The 20571-nt window shown below is 43.9% G+C and overlaps 1 protein-coding gene across 1 annotated transcript in view; it reads left to right on the forward strand.

The window, feature by feature from the left end:
- grm7 (glutamate metabotropic receptor 7) overlaps window positions 1-20571 on the forward strand; it is a 348652-nt gene that overhangs the window by 156044 nt on the left and 172037 nt on the right. The window lies entirely within an intron of this gene.

The following is a 20571-nucleotide window of genomic DNA, read 5'->3' on the forward strand; positions in this document are numbered from 1 at the left end:
ATGAAAGCCATTGAAGAGTATTTTGAATGGATTGTTTGTCAAATATAAAACATCTTGTTGGCTATAAACGCAACGCATGCATGCACACCCACACGCACGCACGTGTGTACTAGGGATGAATTTTACTTTTATCAGTTTCTGGCATCCCTACTATGTATGAGTGCACGCATGCATGTCACATGCACACATTTCTTTTGGAGGAGCTCATGAGTTTTCCCTTCCATCTAGAGATGGAAGGACATCTGCCATATATGGATATGAGCGAAAGCCAAATCCTGTATGCAAAAATGAATTATCTAGTCTGTAGAGAAGAATCAGAAGATGCTACCGGGATTGTTTTTTTTTTGTTCTTTCTCAAATGTGACAGGGAGAGTTTGAAATTATTTTGTGCAGAGATTTCCAGCTAATGCACAGCCCAGTGATTTCCAAAGTGTGATGTGGCTGCAAATGCGACAAGCTGCCTCATAACATGCATAAATAAAATGGCAGAGTATTGGACATCAACACATTTAAGAGCCAAATTCCCACCCAGCTATTTTATCTGTTAATACAGCTAGACTGTGGCTTAGTGCCATCAACACCAGCCAATAGCAGATTGCTGAGGTGATGGGTTTGCCCCTAGCGAGTTGAATTTCATCCTTAGCAAAATATGTGTTAAAAAAAGAACACTTTAGATTTCATGCAGTTGATGTACTGTATGGTACCCACCATTTCAGTAAATATCAAAATATATTTCAAATAGCTTTTGATTGTCCATCCATACGCATAACAACCGTTATTTTTTCTTCTTGTCATTCTTTTGAAATATTTTCTTTCACATCAGGATGTAAGGATCATTAGACTCGATAACCAATCTATCTCCCACACTCCTTCTTCAGTCAGAGTTCAGAGTTTGAATTAATGTAGAATTATGTGTGGGTGTCATTTTCATAGAGATGTAATAGTATCAACTTGAACGTTATTGTCACCTCACAGTTGTACATGGGCAAAACGTGGTTGGGATGGGCGACTGTGGCTCAAGAGGTAGAGCAGGTCGTCCAATGATCCATGGGTCGGCGGTTCGAATCTCGGCTCCTCCTGGCTACATGTCGAAGTGTCCTTGGGCAAGACACTGAATCCCAAATTGCTCCCGATGTGCTGGTTGGTACCTTGCATGGCTTCCACCGCAATCGGTGTATGAATGTGTGTGTGAATGGGTGAATGTAATGCACAATCTATGTAAAGCGCCTTGGATAAAGGCGCTATATAAATGCACCATTTACCATTTATTTGTTGTACAAGCTTCCATCGTTTACATGAAGAAAGAAAAGAGAACGGGAGAAACCCACATCAGACATGTTAATATGAGCAGTATAAAATATGTACATACTGAAAGGTACATGGTTTAAAAGAAAATACCAATAAGTTATAATAACAAACGTGACAGTGTAGCAGTGGAGCACCCAATCTATCCGGTATGGAAGCCTGTGTTGTCAGGACTGAGAGCTTGTTCAACAGTCTGATGGGTAACCAGGTGGAAACCGTTCAGCCTATACAGAGGTACTTGCCCTCTCTCCACTGCAATGTAAGGGTTAAGGTCTGCAGCGACGCGTAGCCTATACAGAGGTACTTGGCCTCTCTCCACTGCAATGCAAGGGTTAAGGTCTGCAGCGATGCGTAGCCTATACAGAGGTACTTGGCCTCTCTCCACTGCAATGCAAGGGTTAAGGTCTGCAGCGATGCGTAGCCTATACAGAGGTACTTGCCCTCTCTCCACTGCAATGCTGATGATGTAGATAGGAGCGTGCTCGCTCCCCGGCCTCCTGTTCTCCATGGGTCTGACGCTGAGAGCAAGATTGTTCTCCTGACAACCAAAGGTGTCTTCAACAATCTGGCCCATCACTGTCGTTTCATCGGCATACTTGATCATGACGTTGGAGTTGTGTGTGTGAGTAGCACTGTATGTTTTACTGTACTATACTGCACAACTGCACTGAGTAGTGCAGTGCTTTAGTTTTATTATTAAACTAAAGCATTTCATACACCAATAACTAAGTTATTCTATGGGGTTGTGATGTATTTACCCGAATACAGATGCACGTGCAACCAATCTTTGCAGTCGAGAATACATCTGATGTATGTAGAAACGCAACCTTTCCATTGATCCATACAGACAGATTCATCCCTTTTTAAGTTATTGTATCCAACCATCCAAAAATGGGTTCTGCAAATAAGGAAACTGAACTTCTCTTTCAGATATTATGCTCTAATCCTGAATGGGTCTGATTCCAGAGATAATGGTTGTGGCTGTAGGATTACTTGCTGTGGAGGCCTGTCTCCCTGAAGCACTTGGTTAATTCAGTCGAAACACTCTCTGGCAACCTGTCACAATGGCTTACTCTGGTGTCGGGGGGGGGGGGGGGAGAATGCTAAACTGACAGATGACAAAGAGATGAGTGAAAATGGCCCCCAGATCCTGACACTAGTCACGCTAAATGTGTCCTCACTTCAGTCACGCTAAATGTGTCCTTACTTCAGTCACGCTAAATGTGTCCTTACTGACACTAGTCACGCTAAATGTGTCCTTACTTCAGTCACGCTAAATGTGTCCTCACTTCAGTCACGCTAAATGTGTCCTCACTTCAGTCACGCTAAATGTGTCCTCACTTCAGTCACGCTAAATGTGTCCTCACTTCAGTCACGCTAAATGTGTCCTCACTTCAGTCACGCTAAATGTGTCCTCACTTCAGTCACGCTAAATGTGTCCTTACTTCAGTCACACTAAATGTGTCCTTACTTCAGTCACGCTAAATGTGTCCTTACTTCAGTCACGCTAAATGTGTCCTCACTTCAGTCACGCTAAATGTGTCCTCACTTCAGTCACGCTAAATGTGTCCTCACTTCAGTCACGCTAAATGTGTCCTCACTTCAGTCACGCTAAATGTGTCCTCACTTCAGTCACGCTAAATGTGTCCTCACTTCAGTCACGCTAAATGTGTCCTCACTTCAGTCACGCTAAATGTGTCCTCACTTCAGTCACGCTAAATGTGTCCTCACTTCAGTCACGCTAAATGTGTCCTTACTTCAGTCACGCTAAATGTGTCCTTACTTCACACCAAAGTCTGTTTCCTTTTTGCTGTACTTCTCCGACCGTCATTTAATTATTTCTGTTATTGCATAATGTCCTTGTACCAAAATGCAATAACTAACTTTTCTTACACTCCCGGGATTGGCTTATCTTGTTTCTCTCCCTTGTTGTCTGCCATAAAACAACTGCCCCATGCGATGCAAAACCGTGTTGGGTAAAGCTTTTCTTTTCCCTTCCTAGAACATCCCTTTGTGTTTCAAGCATGTCTGTATCCCACTGTCCCTCTCTGTGAGCCACTTTCAACTTTACTTTTCAATTTAGGGATTACTCTTATCTTAAATAAGGACATTAAACAACGTTTTCATTTGTCTTCCTACTCAACGTGCAGCTAACGAAGGGGTTCTAATCGACTTGTTGTCAGTTGTTTACTAGCTCTGGGCCCAGTAGCTTATCACTGCTATTTGAATTACAGCTGTTAAAGTCTCAGCTTGGCTCCAGCCTCAGCTGTGACCATGGCTTTGGCTTCTTGTTTTGTGGATTCTATTCATGTCAGCAGGCAGGGTCTGCTGGAGAACCGTCTCACCAGGACATTGATGCATGTACACAAAGGACTGCAAGTATGAACAGGATAACACAGCATAGCTGGCCTAAAACCCAGAGCGCCAATGACGAGAACTTAGAAATATTGATTACTATTGATTCAGAAAAGTATCGCTGATATTAGAGTAGCTCCACCCTCGCTAGGTAACACTTGCTTCCACTATGGTGGGCGATTCAAATGTTTTCCTTCCGTCCACTCCCATTATAAGTGCAATCTTTATCTGCATTTCTCTCTGGATTGAAGCTCAGATTGAGTTGATATGAGGTGAGGGACAGTGTTAAGGAGCTCGATATAAAATCAGCGTGACTTTGCGCTTATGATATTAGCGTTTCTGACGAGAGACATGGGGACCCACTGTGTCATGAAAATGGCAGACTACTACTTCCGGTTCACGCAGGTTGAATTACTTCTTCTTCAAAACCCAAGGGGCCAGTGAGGCTATTCAACGTTGAAGCTCTGGGCCCTAGTGGTAGGAGGAGGGACTACAGGCGGACCCGTGGATTCATGACCGGGAAACCCCGTGCAGCTGGGCTTTAACATTGAGCGCTCGGTTGCACTTCCGCATTTGACCATCAAAAGACGTTCTGAGACGGTACTTCCGGCAGTCTTCCGGGTGCTTCAAAACGCCACTGAGCAACTTCCACTGACATGAATAGCTGGGGGGGGCGGAGCTTCGCACCAGTTCAGTCTCTATCCTTTTATATACAAGGCAAGGGAGGCGTAGCGCTGGAGTAAATGGTGGCATGTAAACAGTATATAGAAAAAAATAAAAAAGATCCGAAGTGGAGATGCTGTGTTTCTGCCCCTCAGCGACAACATGCAATAACACATGCATGACAACACATGTGCTCTCACTGTAGCTGGTTGCATGGTTGAGTTGAACTGTTTGGCCAGAAGCACCCCCCATCTCATATAGTGTAGATGAGCTGGTGCAGAACATGAGGAGTATGGCTTCCCGTGGGAGCAGAAAAGAAGCACTGTTTACACCTGTGATTCAAGCATTGGTTTTGATTTGATTGTCTGCAGGCGGGAAAATGGTTCCTCTCTATCTTTCATTAGTGCCTCGTGGAGAAAATGGCTCTCTCAAGTGACACACTTAGTGTCCTCAAGGCCTCCACTTCTTTGTCAACAGAAGGAAACAACCAGACTCCTGCTGCATAACGGCCCTTAGTGGGGTATGTTATCATAGTAAACTGACGGACACTAACTTGATTGATTGACGTAAAATACATTTGTACATACTATGTGAAAAAGGGCACAAGAGCTAATCCACTTGAGGCTATAGGCCTAAACATTCCACATAACTCCTGTAGAGTATAAAAAGGACCTGTAATGTCATATTGCCATTGCCATACAGCCTTTTAATCTGCATTGTACAATTTCTGTGGAGCTCTTACGCTTTTATGCCAATCCAAATTTTGACGAGAAAAGTCGGTCTAAACTGACACGAACTGTATGCCACACACTCAAAGACATGTCACAACCCTGAACCCTGCAGCACCACATGAAACAGAGACTGTGTATCTCTCATGGAGCATTCCCTAGCCACTATATTGTTACAATATTCATACTTAGAGATACGCAGAGATCTTTCTTACCCTCCTGTCTTTCACACTGCACTGCTAACCACCAGAGGGTTTATTTCTCTCTGGCAGTTCTAATGTGCTAACATCCTTTAACATTTAACATCCCCATTTAAAAAGATTGCAAAATAGCAGAACTATAAAGCAAATAGGGATGCAACGTTTAAAGTGGTTAAACATTTTTCATTAATTTGGGTTCTTGCAAACATTTCATAAAGCACAAAACAAGCAAATGCTATACAGAAAATGATATTGTGTACAAACAAACGGATATGCCTGTAGGCCCCCCTAGGAAGACATCTGCACAGCAGTCCTTTTGATGTTTATCCTTGTATTTTATTAGTTTATACTGCTGTGGCTCAGGAGGTAGAGCAGGTCGTCCAATGATCCCTGGGTCGGCGGTTCGAATCCCGGCTCCTCCTGTCCACATGTCGAAGTGTCCTTGGGCAAGACACTGAACCCTACATTGCCTCCAATGAGTCGGTCGGTGTGAGCTTGCCACCATTGGTGTGTGAATGTGGGAAGTGAGGACGCTGACGTCGACTGTTCGCCGCTTCACCTCCCAATGTATGAATGAATGAACCATTGTAAAGCGCTTTGAGCACTTGGAAAAGCGCTATAAAAATGCAATTCATTATTATGAATTGAGCTTATGAACTAGGCTTCACAACAATAAACCCTTCTAATAGGACTAGTGCCAACTCCATCCTTCCATCTCCAACCGCTTAGGACTAGTGCCAACTCCATCCTTCCATCTCCAACCGCTTATCTGTAGTCGGGTCGCGGAGGCTCCACCAGAGAGCTCCAGACTTCCCTCTCCAGAGCAACAGCAACTTTATTCAGGGGGATCCCGAGGCATTCCCGGCAGATTTTGGAGATATAGGGCTCCAATTTTTGGTTTAATTATTGCAACGCCCAAACCACACCTATGCAAAAACGGGTAACGGAGGTGTTTAAGGGATTTAGACAGGTAACCAAAATACCAACTACCCAAATAGTGGCTTTAGAAAGATCCCATAATCCCTCCATATCATCCTTGGTCTGCCTGGGGGTCTCCTTCCAGCGGGACGTGCACCAAGGACCTCCCTCGGGAGAAGCTCAAGAGGAATCCTTATCAGATGCCCGAAAAACCACCTAAACTGGCTCCTTTCCAAGCGAAGGAGCATGCAGCAATTCTACTCAGTCTCTCTTGCGTGACTGAACTTCTCACCCTATCTCTAAGGGAGATGCCAGCCACCCGTCTGAGGAAGCTCATTTAGTATGCTTGTATCTGCAACCTTATTCTTTCGGCCATGACCCACACTACAGTACATGACAATATAGGTGAGAGTAGGAACGAAGATTATTGCTCGGTAGACAGAGAGCATATTAACTGCAATTGTTATTTCCTCCTGTCGTATCTTATGACACGAGACCATACAAACTTAACCAAAACACTGGGAGAGCATTGAGATAATTGTGAGACGGCAGCAGACAGAGTAAGATGTTCCTTGATGTTTATTTCGAAGTACACAGCATAGCAAGACATGGCATAGGCTCCTCCAGCCTCACGGCCTCGGGTCGACTGACTGACTGACATAGTAATCTCATGGTTTAAGTACAGTTTTACACAATACACATTGGACCAGACTACCATTTGGCCATTCCTAGAAGGATCACTGTGGCCCTTTGATCTACTGTTTTAGCATGTCAACAAACTCCTTTTGTCATAGCAAATGGCCAGGCCCTCACCACATGGGACCGGGTGTGTGGGAACCTGTAGTGGAAGACAGTCACAGACTTTGGAGACGAACTGACTAGTGCAATTAACTATGCTTACTGAATAAACAGGATCACCCATATGCTATGAGCACAGTAGCACACATTATGGATAGAATTATGATTTCCAGATTCCACATAACCCCCCTTATGACATATATGTCATATAAAAAAATATGGAACCATAATTCTTACCAGTTACCACCCCCCTTGATCCTCAGTTTAACAACACATTTAAGACACCAGAATAACAGCTTTACCCCAACATGGTTTTCAAACACAGACATTTAAGGTTACACAACTTGACATAAATGATTTCATTTACAGTAAGTTCAAATACAATTTCGTATCAGTGGATAATTCATAAATGGTTTCCATTACAGTAAGTTCAAATACAATTTCGTATCAGTGGATGGATCGGATCAGAATTCTCTTTGCGTTATTTCAAACTCTTATGGCTAAAAATGTTACAGAACAATGAACATGAAAACTGCCGTCACCTCGTCAACTTCGACAAAAGCAAAGACCAATATCTCAGTTTGTACGTCTGCGCACAAACAAAGAAAATCGCATTTTAAGCCCTAGAGAACCACAGAGTCAAATTAAACCCTCTTTAAACACTGTCGGTACTACACGACTACCAATTAATTACCCTGTAATTGAATCACTATCCTGACTTTAACACTGTCGGCACCAAACGACTGCCAATTGTACTATCCTGACAAGTATCTTAAACAATGGATAATGGAAAATGATTAGTAAGTTACAATTAGCTGACGTTTAAACAAGACATTGCCGCTTTCAGGAAATTTAGGACGTGCCATAACATATCTATACGTTTATAATGCTTTAAATAAAACTCTGCTCCACTAAGGTATATAGAACATACACACCAAATCACATGAAACTCTCTCTTTGGAGTTTCACAGGACAAAATCAAAATAAGTCTCCAGACCTATCCTGACCATAAACAAATACATTAACAGGCCAGAGTTTAAGCAATATTTAACTAATTAATACTCTCTTCACGTCTCTAGGAAAACACCTATTTGATTCACAATTAGGCTACTTATGAACCAACTTACCTAATTATACGACAAAACATACCAACATGAGGCCTATTAATTCACGTTGAAACAAACACGACACACGATTTGTAATCAGAAAGAAGGAATGTCCGTCTCCCCTCTGATATGATGAACAAAGGAAATCTTCTGTTTGCTGCATTCCGTTACCTCAAAGTTCGCTTCAGCCACGGATCAAGTTGAGAAAATGTTCACCGCTGTTTTCGCTGAAAGTTCTCATAATCATCTCATCATCACCTCCCCCCTCCCAGCTCTGAAACAACAGAGATGGGAACACGAAGAGAAAAAGGCCGCAACGTAACTTCATCACAGACCCCGCAGGTCCGCAAGGCCCTCAGCTTGTGTCGGCAGTCGGCCATGGAAAGCCAAGCCACCGCCGCCACGGAGATGTGTCCTTCTTCGGCACGTGTCGTGCGTGCAATGTGTGATCAGCACACCGCATACTACACGGCCGCTGTTTGACACTGTCCTCCTGTCCATTCCGAAACGAATTCCCGAAAGTGGAAACCGCCGCGCCAAGCGTCGAGTGGCCGCCTCCCCCCGTCGGGATGAGCGATCCCCTCTCCCCCTGGAACGCTGGTGCCCCCGCCGCGCCGCATCGCTCCTCTGCTCGCCGTCCCCCTGCGTAGAGTTGATGACCGAAGGCCGCCGTGTGGCTGTCCGCTCCTCGTCGACCGCTCCTCTGTCCGCCGGCCGGAAAGAGACGCAGGCCGCCGTTGCGCAACACTCCTCATCGCGGTGGTCCGTCGCCATCCTCGTCCTCGTTCCGCTGGAACCCGCCGTCGCCGTCTCTCACAAAAACTCGCTGATTAGACTGAATAAAAAAGCCGCCGATTCTTCTCCTAACTGGTGTAAACACCATGAAGGTCGGGATCGCGCACCATCTGTCGTATCTTATGACACGAGACCATACAAACTTAACCAAAACACTGGGAGAGCATTGAGATAATTGTGAGACGGCAGCAGACAGAGTAAGATGTTCCTTGATGTTTATTTCGAAGTACACAGCATAGCAAGACATGGCATAGGCTCCTCCAGCCTCACGGCCTCGGGTCGACTGACTGACTGACATAGTAATCTCATGGTTTAAGTACAGTTTTACACAATACACATTGGACCAGACTACCATTTGGCCATTCCTAGAAGGATCACTGTGGCCCTTTGATCTACTGTTTTAGCATGTCAACAAACTCCTTTTGTCATAGCAAATGGCCAGGCCCTCACCACATGGGACCGGGTGTGTGGGAACCTGTAGTGGAAGACAGTCACAGACTTTGGAGACGAACTGACTAGTGCAATTAACTATGCTTACTGAATAAACAGGATCACCCATATGCTATGAGCACAGTAGCACACATTATGGATAGAATTATGATTTCCAGATTCCACACTCCCAAGATCATTTTTTATAATCGGCTCTTGGTGGTTTGTTTGAGGTGCTGTAGACCTTGCTGTTGATGACTCTGTACCTCCTACTCGGGGACATTAGTTTGCTCTTGGGAGAGAACCTGTTTCACATGTTTTTCTTCCATGGCCCTGTGACCTGTACGTAGTTACACAGTGCACTGTTCTTATTAAAGGTAATGGAAGGTGATCATTTAGATTGGTCATGATTGAATCCACCTGCAACACACCCAAGCATAATTTTTACACATTGGATTTTGCAGTGTATTGAACGCTTGTAGGGTATAGTGGCAGGCATGACTAGATGTATGAGTACATCAGTACATCCTATATGTTGTAGCGCTGCCACGTTAAGAAAAGGATTTATTGCATTTAAAAGTGTATGTCACAGATATTGTATAATGGTCCTTAATTAACGCCATCCTTTAAGGGTAAGGCCCTAATATGTTTTATTTTGTTATTTTTTAAGGGGTGTTTTGAAAGCCTATGTTATGATTTGAGGGGATTGTTTTGATTGACGGGTCCGAGACTGTCTGACGCACGTAAAATAGGCGTTGGTGGCCGGCCCGCGGGAGGAAGGAACGAGAGAGGCAAACCGTCCAGGAAGTCCACAGGAGACCTAGACCAGTTTGATCATTATTTATTTAATAATAAACTCTACTCGGAAAGCTATAGGTGGAAAATAGCTAAGGCCACACTGCAGCGCGCTGTATAAGAAAAGACTTACTGTAATTGGTGAGACCGTTTATATTTTATTTTATACCCCGCGAGGATCCACGGTTGTTTTTTCCTTTGGAGTCATTACTTTTGGATTACTTCGTTTCTGGGGATCCCTTTTCTTTTTGGATAACCTTATGGATAACTTTTTGGATTGACATTTTTCGTTCGTTTTGGGAAGCGATCGCCGCTCGGAGACGCGAACTGTTTGGATTCACACAGAACTATACGAGAACAATAGGTGCGGGCGTGCGCGAGACGCCGACTTTGGTTTATTTATATATAAGCTATCATAACTTCATCACAACTTCGCTGTGTTATTACTGAGTGTGTTTGCTGGTTGTCTAATGTCTATTAAGCTATTATCCTGTCATTCAGCATCAATCAATTGTGTCGAAGGAGATCAGTCAATATCCCGTAATTTAAAAAAGAGTAACCGTTCATTTAATTATCAAACCGTTACAATGTCACTGGGTGCATGTTATTATACTCACCGCACCGGCGTCATCAGGGGTAAGTGTAGCTCTGGTCCATAGCCTTCTACTGCTTCTACGATTCTGCCCTGCAGTATAAGGCTATGGGACTTTCAGTTTTAAATCTCAAATCGAAATCAGACCAGCCTCTCCTCTTTAGCGTATTTTAAAAGAACGTTTTTGCTACTCACCAAAACAAAGGCGGGTTGTGTCATTAGATAGCCTACTTTCCTTAGTGGACGCACTCTGAGCCACCCACCACACGTATAAACGGTACTTTTTGGCCAAAAAGGGATTTTGTTTCCACCGGAAAAAAAATACTTTTAGTTACTCCGCTGCGTCCTCTACCGATATTGCCCAGAGAACTGCCTCATAGAGAATATTTTTCCTCCGGTGAAACAAAATCCCTTTCTGGCCAAAAAGTACCGTTTATACGTGTATAAACGGTGGCTCAGAGTGCGTCCACTAAGGAAAGTAGGCTATCTAATGACACAACCCACCTTTGTTTTGGTGAGTAGCAAAAACGTTCTTTTAAAATACGCTAAAGAGGAGAGGCTGGTCTGATTTCGATTTGAGATTTAAAACTGAAAGTCCCATAGCCTTATACTGCAGGGCAGAATCGTAGAAGCAGTAGAAGGCTATGGACCAGAGCTAGGGTAAGTGATGGAAATCTTCTGTTGCTGAAAATCTGTTGTTGAATGGGCGGTGGGTGCACAGTGGTGTCTCAAGTTGTAGGGAAGCGTCATAATCAACGGGCTTATGTTGGAAAAAAACCCATCAAGCCTATGTTTAGCACCATAGTATCAATCTGTCGGTGTTGACTCTCACGTGCTATCAGCAACTGATCTCCCGAATTCATTCAACTGCCAGTCTGTAGTAATCTGTACTAGTCTGTTTGGTGGATAGGTTTTAAAGAGGGCTTGAGCGTGTGTCTTACCTGTACTTTCTAGACTTGTTTTATCATTGTTATTCTTAACCCATTTTGGGCGGGAACCCCTTTTGGTGTTAGCATTATGTTGTGCTTTAGCTATTGAAAAATAGCAGATCTACAAGCTTGTAGGTCTGCTATTTTTGAAAAATCGAAGAACCACTGACATAGAAACATAGCTTTTTCAGAAAACTGTCAGGATGTAGAAGACATTTTTAGAATCTGATCTCAGGTCAAAATGGGTTCATTTTATTTTTACATTTCATATTTCAATATTATCTTGCTTACTATGTTGTCAGTCATATTGAATAACTGTTGTTGTTAGCACAGTCCTGCAAAACATGTCACACCAACATGTCACTGTTTGCACCTTTATGAGTGAGCATGAGCAACACTTAAACCCCTCCTGATTTTCGATTCTTGATTGATGTGTTACATCCTGTGTTGCCTCTCCGAGGCATACAACTAAATTCCAATAAACACACTGTCATGCCCGTGTTATGAAGACACTCTGTAATCCTGATGGGAGTGTCACTTATATTTGATATCGCCGTTCATTCCCTTTGTTTCTGAAGTTAGATCTTGTTATATTTTCCCCAAGTGCCTTGTGGTGTTATGAGTGTTCTCTAGTCTGTATAGTAGTATTTGTGTCGTCACCATAGGTCCAAAGAAATGGAGACAGCCGTTTCCTCCTCCCTCTCTCTATAGCCCAACACACACCGTCTGGGAAGCGGGTGCGCAGCGACGCGGCACAGTATTGCCGCGCGTCATAGCCGCACAGCAACACCCACAGGACGCGGCGCGCTACCGCGCGGCTGGCCAGCCACGCCCACGGATTCCCGGATGGAGGCCGCGCGGCAACGCCTGGAAAATAGAACAGTGGCGTATCGGAGCGTCAGGCGAGGCGTGAACGCGCGCCAGCGCGCGTCTGATGCCGCCGGTGTGGGATAGGTTAATTGAAAATAACGGAGGCGGCTGTTGTGTTGGGTGTGTGTTGGGCTTATCCTTGTGAGGCAATCTTCAAAGATTATGAGACTGGATTAAACACACGCACAGGCACACACGCACACACAGCGCACACAGTTCATGATGAACATCATGTGTCCTGGAGTGCGAGCACTTGGCAGATCAGGTCTCTGCATGTCAGTAATCACAGCACGTCATGACCTAGAGTCTAGACCACTGCCTCACACGCCATCACAGCCATCCAGGAATGACCTCAAAGCACAACGCCCCTCATTTATCAATGGACGTAGAAACCAGCTTAAATTCGAGCCCAGGAATTATCTTACAACATGGCTCATGTGTGATTTATCAAAGGGTCGTATCCTTCCAATCATTGCGTGAGAAGACGGTGTGTTGATAAATCTTTGTCAAATAGTACATGAATGACACCAATCGCATCATCGTGAATGGATTATGTTTTGTATATTAATTGAATCCATCACCAAAGCAGTTACACTAAAATAAAGCAGTCATGTATGCCCTGTTAGTCACAGGCTGCCGTGACACCACGTTTATGAGCGGTATCAGGCTGGCAAGTCTCCTTTGTGTATCCATAGGGAACCATCGCTGGTCATCAAATTATTGGTTTAGGAATGCGACAAAAAAGAAAAATATATCCATTCGGTATTTTAGTCCAACGTCATTTTGTAGTCCTACATTACGTCCGGGTCCAAGTGGCACCAGCTTGCGTCCGCTTCTCATTGTAAATAGCAATATCTAAACGCGTGAATCTTTTTACAATAACGTTATTTTTCAGAAAGGAAGCCATTGAGGGTTAAAATGGGTCTTAATGCTTCCAACTCGAGTAGAATTATTAATGTTCTGTACAAGTGTCCATGACAAAGAAAATATATGATGTGGAGACAATGAAGACTATTATTATCATTATTATTGGTAACAGTCCATTTGCTCAGTAAAATATTCCGGGTGCATATTTAGAATGTGTGCAGGGTTGAGTACGTTGAATCTATATTGCATTAATACCATCTCTAATGGAGGATTTAGTTGACACAATGAAATAAAATGGCGATAGTATTCAGTGTGGGGCAGACAGCCTGTCAATTTACAATTTACAATTTAGGCATTTAGCAGACGCTCTTAATCCAGAGCGACTTACATTAGGCAAGAACAAAAAGCATGGGAATACATCACATATGTAAAATGCATTTATCGCGAAACATGCGTAAGCTAAGAACGTGACTAGAACATATCTATATAATGACACTATACATATAAACTATAACTAGAACATATCTATATAATGACACTATACATATATGCTATACTATGCTGTACATATATACTATGAAGTGCTATGACTACATACAATGCACTTATTGTGCTGTCTACATGACATGCTATAAGTCTGTTTCAAATGCTATACAAGTCTAAGAAGTGCTGTCTAAGGGGGGTAGGGTAAGTGCTATGGGCCATGATGGAGTCTGAAAAGGTGGGTTTTCAGACTACGGCGGAAGATCGGGAGTGATGCTGCAGTTCTGATTGCAACGGGAAGTGCATTCCACAGTTTTGGGGCCAGAAGGGAGAAGAGTTTGGGACGTGTGGAGCGTTGTCCCGGCGTTTTTAGTGAGGGTACTTCCAGCTTCCCTGCGTTGGCTGATCTGAGTGCGCGGGAGGGTTTGTAGGGTTCAATCATGCTGGCAAGATATGGGGGAGCCATACCTTTGGTTGCTTTAAATGCCAATATCAGAGTTTTGTATTCTGTGCGGGCAGCGACCGGGAGCCAGTGCAGGGAGCGGAGCAGGGGGGAGACATGTGAGAATTTTGGCTGGTTGAAGACCAAGCGAGCTGCGGCATTTTGGATCAGTTGGAGAGGCTTCAGTGCACATGCCGGTAGGCCAGTAAGGAGAGAGTTACAATAGTCAAGTTTTGACAGGACTGTTGTCTGTCAAAACTTGACTATTGTAACTCTCTCCTTACTTGTCACAGCCAGATCTGGGAGAGCAGAAGCTTTGTTGTACAAGGAAAGCGGTAAAATGAGACTTTAGTGGTTGTTCTAGTCTTAGATCGGTTCAAACACCGCTCCGACAGAGGGACACAGTGTAACTCTATGGGGACACAGTATAACTCTATGGGGACACAGTGTAACTCTATGGGGACACAGTGTAACTCTATGGGGACACAGTGTAACTCTATGGGGACACAGTGTAACTCTATGGGGACACAGTGTAACTCTATGGGGACACAGTATAACTCTATGGGGACACATTATAACTCTATGGGGACACAGTATAACTCTATGGGGACACAGTGTAACTCTATGGGGACACAGTATAACTCTATGGGGACACAGTGTAACTCTATGGGGACACAGTATAACTCTATGGGGACACAAAAGCGGCACAAACAGTGGGACACTGTTGAAGTGGCTCTGGAGGAGGCGCTTTAAATACCAAATTAGTTCAAGTCGCCATGGGGTGAGTAATCGATTGAAATAAAGTTAGTTTTTGGGTGAACTAACCCAGGTTGCACATAACTCCAGAGGATGTGGCTACTATAAGTTTGGAGACCTCACTGTCCATGAACATATTACAGCGGCGCTGGTCCCGACTGCCAATTCTCTTAATTGCATGTGTTCATATAGCCCAGGTCTGAGCCAGATGTGCAATCTGAATGACTGTTAAAGCAATTGTTTAAATGGGTGAATGATTAAGCACCCATCTTATAACATTCCAAATATGTTTTCATCGCTTGATTTTAATTACTTGTCATTGTCCCCTGGAAATAAAAATGGCGTGTCCATGTATGCCTTTATAAAATGTTATATTATTTATTAGTGTGTTAGATACATTTTGGAGTGGATATGTGCCTAACAAATTGTTGGACAATGCTGCACCGCATGTCTACAATGGAACAAACAATTGTTTCAAGGGCAAAAGATAGCCATGATTACTTTTGGAAAGGGGCTGGGGAGAGGTGTGAAGGCATACACAGTGCTGCCTTGATCCCGCCTCTAGCTGCCGCTGATTGGCCAGGCCAAGTGTACTCTCTGCTGCCCCATCTGGCGGAGTCATGTTAGGTGTGAACACCCTCAGTAGCTCCCTAGAGTAACTAGAGTCACTTCCTGACTTGCCTACGTAATTGGTGACGTTTGGAAATATGAGTAAAATATGTAGGACCCTGGCCAGAGCGAATAACGAAGCCAGACGAACATAGCGAATCAGTCTGGAATCCAGGCTACTGATACTGTATAGTATAGTGGATGTTGGCTCACTGGAAACACATGCTACACAAGCGGGTCTCAAATTGGGTTATGGCTGCTTTGCATATAGAGCCTATTCAACTCTAAAAGAAGGGTATGTGAAAATGAGTCAGGGCAGAGAAGAGGGGTAATTGTTTTTTAAAGGTCATTGCCCCACGGTGTCAATAAGATGCATTTATAGTTTGACATTTAAAATGCTCATGGTGTCCTGATTTTCTCTATGACTCAAAAAGCAATGTACTGATTGACGCATCACTCTAACGTCTCCTTGACATGTCTATAGCTATGCCCCCCTGGAGTAGCCCTACTTCCTCTGATCTGCAGGTATGATATGACTGAAAATCAGGGCTGTCAACTGAGCTCAGTAATTGCATTAGAATTTCCAAAAAAGAGTAGCTTTTCAATTATTATTATTGTTATTATTATTATTATATTTGAATAAGTCCATTGATCCCATTGCCTACAGGGACCGTAACCATGACAATACAGCCCATAGGCCAAGGCATGCGCATGTGCAGTAAATATGATATTGGTCTACTACAACTACATTCTACCAAGCCCCGCCCTGCCTGCGTTCGATTGGCTGAATGCAAGAACGAGACAACAAGGGCACCGCCCCCAGAGGGAATGGGGGGGGCGTTGTCACGTTCTAATACAGCCTGAAACCGTATTATTTTGTTAGCCAAAGCACACATCCCTCTTACAATAGGCAGCCTATTTTACTTTGTATAGTGTATTTAAAGGTATATTCAGTGATTTTACTTAATTCAAATATCACTTATTTTTTCTTTTTTTCTGGATAATCCTCCCTACTATAGAGTGTGCTGACCATATAAGGAGTTCCTCCCTGTCCCCAGTGAGCCCCTGGGGTCAAAAAAACCCTAGTTTCAGTTTTGGTGGCGGGTGGCAAAGCCTTCATCCAATCAGGATGAGAGGGGCCTTCCTCCAATCATGATCGACTGGGGGCGGGCCTTGGTGCACATGCTGTTGGCCTGTTGCACTTCCCCCCACTGTAGAGCGTGCATGTGCACATTTTGTTACCGGGGCGGACTGGGTGGTTTTCCAAATCACCCAAATCACTGAATGCTCCTTTAAGATGAATTGTCCCCAAAGCATTAGGCTATGTTCTACTGATCGTGCAATTCAGATTACAAAGAGCCTCATTCAAAACATCAATACTTTAGCACTTATTGTATTGTTTGTTGCTGTTGCCATGCCAATTAAGTGCACGGAAAGCTTTCTCGCCAGGAAGGAGGAAGTGGACTTGGAAGTGGCTCATAGGTGGCACTTAAACGTGATAAAAGACTGAGACGTGCCACGACCAACAGCAAGCTGTGAGAGAGAGGAGAAGAGATGTCGATTAATGGCATCATTAAGAGGATTTGTTTTCACGAGATAAAGATGTGATAGTTTGTGGAGGGAGGTGGGAGTAGCATCATTTTGACTTGGATAAGTGATCAATAGTGGACCTTATAGACAGACGGGCGGACGGACGGACAGACGGACGGTGGGGGGAGTCATTCTGGCTTCTGCAGGGTTCTGCATTATGTATGTGCCACAATTACCTGCCTGGAAATGTAGTCGAAACCACCTTCTGATTGATCATAGTAATCATTTTGTCCGAACCACAGGTTCAGTGAATCACTTAATAGGTTTGGCTGACAGACATTCATGTTTGTAAGGGTTGGCAATCTTAACACTTAGCGCGCCATTGCCGACGATTAAAGTCAATTGAAGCCTAATTTTGATACTGACGCTTAACGCCATTGCCGACGGCCTTCGGCAATTGAGCTTTTATAGCGCGTTCGATTGCTCGAGCCAAAATGCTACTCACGTTAGCCGGTTAGCTAGCTGTGTTGTTAGCACAGCACTGGATCGCCCATCTTAGATCGTCGTCGCCATAAGAATCCATTCTATCCATTTCTTTCAATCGCCTGTATCTCCTATTCCTTGTCCCAGATGGCATTTTTGGTCAAAACAGCGTTTCTTTGACGGCACAGAGCTGATGATCTAGAGCTCTCCGGAGCTCCAGTCAGGATTCAGAATGTAAACAAGGCCCGCCCAGCTGTGTGAAAACTCCTAACTTAGGACTACTGTTTGTGGAGCGGAAATGGCGGCTTTTCAAAATAAGAGCTCAAATTAAAAAAATGCTGGTGTGAATTAGATCCTAATTTTTCAATAAATTCTAGCGGCCTAAGTGTTAAGCTATCATTTTTCAGTATCTTCTTTGTGGTCTTCTGTTCTGGTGAAGAGATTTTGCAGGGTGGTGCAAGAACAACCACCTTCAGCTCAACATAGGTATTGGCAGAGAAAAATGAGTGCCTTAACCATTGCTTGATATTACTCATACGTTATTTAGGACTAGCTACCTTTCAGCATGGGAAACATGTTAACAGCTAGGTCACCAAATGTCAAGGTCCCTCCAGTTTACAAGGGTTTACATCATGTGTTAAGGGATTACCTATGATTATGGGAGTTAGGCGCACCAGTGCATCCAATGTGAAAAGTTACTCTGGAGACCTGCTGGTGTACAAGCCATGCATCCCGCACTGCTGACGGAGATATGGGGAAAGCATTCTCATACTGTATGTACATGATGGGAACCATAAGCCACAAAACAGAAGCAGAAAGAAACATGAGCCAAATGCGGCACATGAATAAAATATCTATCCATCCTGTTTCATAAAACAACAGTGGGCGGGCGTGATGGTTATTCTATTCAAATGGTACCACTCCTGTCCCCAGGACGTAAAGTTAGATCTGACAGTATAAGCTTCGTAAAGTAGGCTGAACATCACCAGGGAATTATACAGTATGTTATTAATATCAAATGCATCCTTCAGCCCCAGGGGGTGATATACAGATGCAGCCATTAGAGAAGTCCCACTTTCTTCAGTGGAAAGTGTTGCATTCAGTTGGTTGTTGGTTTGGATCCCAAGAGATATTATTAGGGAAATGTCTAATTTTGTTCTCTTTTTCGTGGCCATGTTCTGTGAATTATAACATGGCCACTATTTGTTTGCGTGACACACACATTTTAAATCTATTTACATGTATAGTTTAGATATTTGTTTCAGTTTGTTCTCTCTTTTGAGAAGGAAAAAAAGAAATCACACCCGTGTGAAGTGAGTGGTGCAACTCTGCGTGGGGGTCCCCGGGGGGGGGGGGGGGGGGGGGTCCGCGGAAGTTCCAGACGCACAGGAACGTGCCCAGGGGGCTGGCCCGGTTCCGGCGAGCCGCGCCGAAACAGTCGAGTTACCATGTGGGGGTCCCCGGGGGGTCTCCAGGGGGGGTCCCCGGAACATTCCAGACCACCAGGAACGTGCCCAGGGGGCTGGCCCGGTGGCCTTTGGCCTAAAGCTCTTTTGATTTTGCTATCTTACAGTGACTAGATGTGCGATGGGAAAAACATAATCATGATTATCCACCTGCTTGTCGAACAGAATGAGTTGACCTGAAGCTGTAACATAGTGTGACAAATAGGTCTGCCGACGTTGGCCAGTGCATCGTGTTTCTTATGCTTCAAAATCGTTGGGTAAAAAATTAACAATTTAATTCTAAGAAATAGTATTAGCTTAAATGTAAATTAAGGAAAGCAGAGTAAACAATGGACTATTAATGATTTAGTTGTCTAACTATCTGCAGCTTGTGCTGCCTGAGACCTCGAGAGACAACACATCCAACCTCGGGTGGAAGAGTTCTCCACCTCCTGCCTTTATCTTTGCTTCCACACTCCCTGAACCTTCACGTCATCAGTGAGGGATAAGAAGAGGGAGGCCCATATAAACATTCATATGCAAACACTACTTGCACTCTCACACAAATTATCTATTTCACACGTACAGTCGCACGCATGCACGCACGCAAGCACACGCGCGCCCACAGGCCCCACACACATCACATCACCACAGATCAAGGCCGTCTCAGCTGTATTGATGACAGTGATGGAAGCCGCTAGCTGCCTGTCAGCTTGGAGCCCATCCTAATAGAGAGGTGAAGAGAAACAGCTCTTAAGAGAAAATAAGTGCTCCTTTTTTTTTTGCAAAGGGCCATTGTAAAAAGATTAGAATGACAAAGTGGAAGAGAAAAAGCTGTCAAAAATGATACAAATGTGTTATGAACATTGTGATCTTTTACGGTAGTGCTCACAGAAGTGCATAGAATTTGGCAGGGTAAAAACACCCAGATCATTTCTATAATGTACATCTCAGTTTTGATTCTTTAAACAAACGAATGAATGAATGAATGAATGGATGAATGAATGAATGAAATTAATTATTACTCATTACCAGATGTATGGAAAACCGAGACGACTGGTCTCGGTTGGAGATGATGGTACTGTAGGACGACCTAGAGATATGACTAAATATTACTCATATACTCATGAATGCATATTCATTATGCACGCACGCACGCACGCACGCACGCACGCACGCACGCACGCACGCACGCACGCACGCATGAAGAAGGAGCTGCCTATTCTGTAAATCACTCCCACCACCCCTTAAAAGGCAGAGCCAGAATGACGACATTGAAGGAATTTTGAGTTATAAACTTCAAACGTGCCTATGTTCATATAATTATTATCGAAAATGTATATTGATACATTTAGGGGGTACTTGAGAGATCTGTGTCATCACTTTTTCAAGTGAATTTGCTGGTTTGACTGTTTAAGGTGATACTTGAAGATATTTGAAGCAACTCACCACCATCCTGGTCTGTTGAACAGG

The sequence above is a fragment of the Electrona antarctica genome (genome assembly GCF_951216825.1).
Source record: "Electrona antarctica genome assembly, chromosome: 9".
NCBI lineage: Eukaryota > Metazoa > Chordata > Actinopteri > Myctophiformes > Myctophidae > Electrona > Electrona antarctica.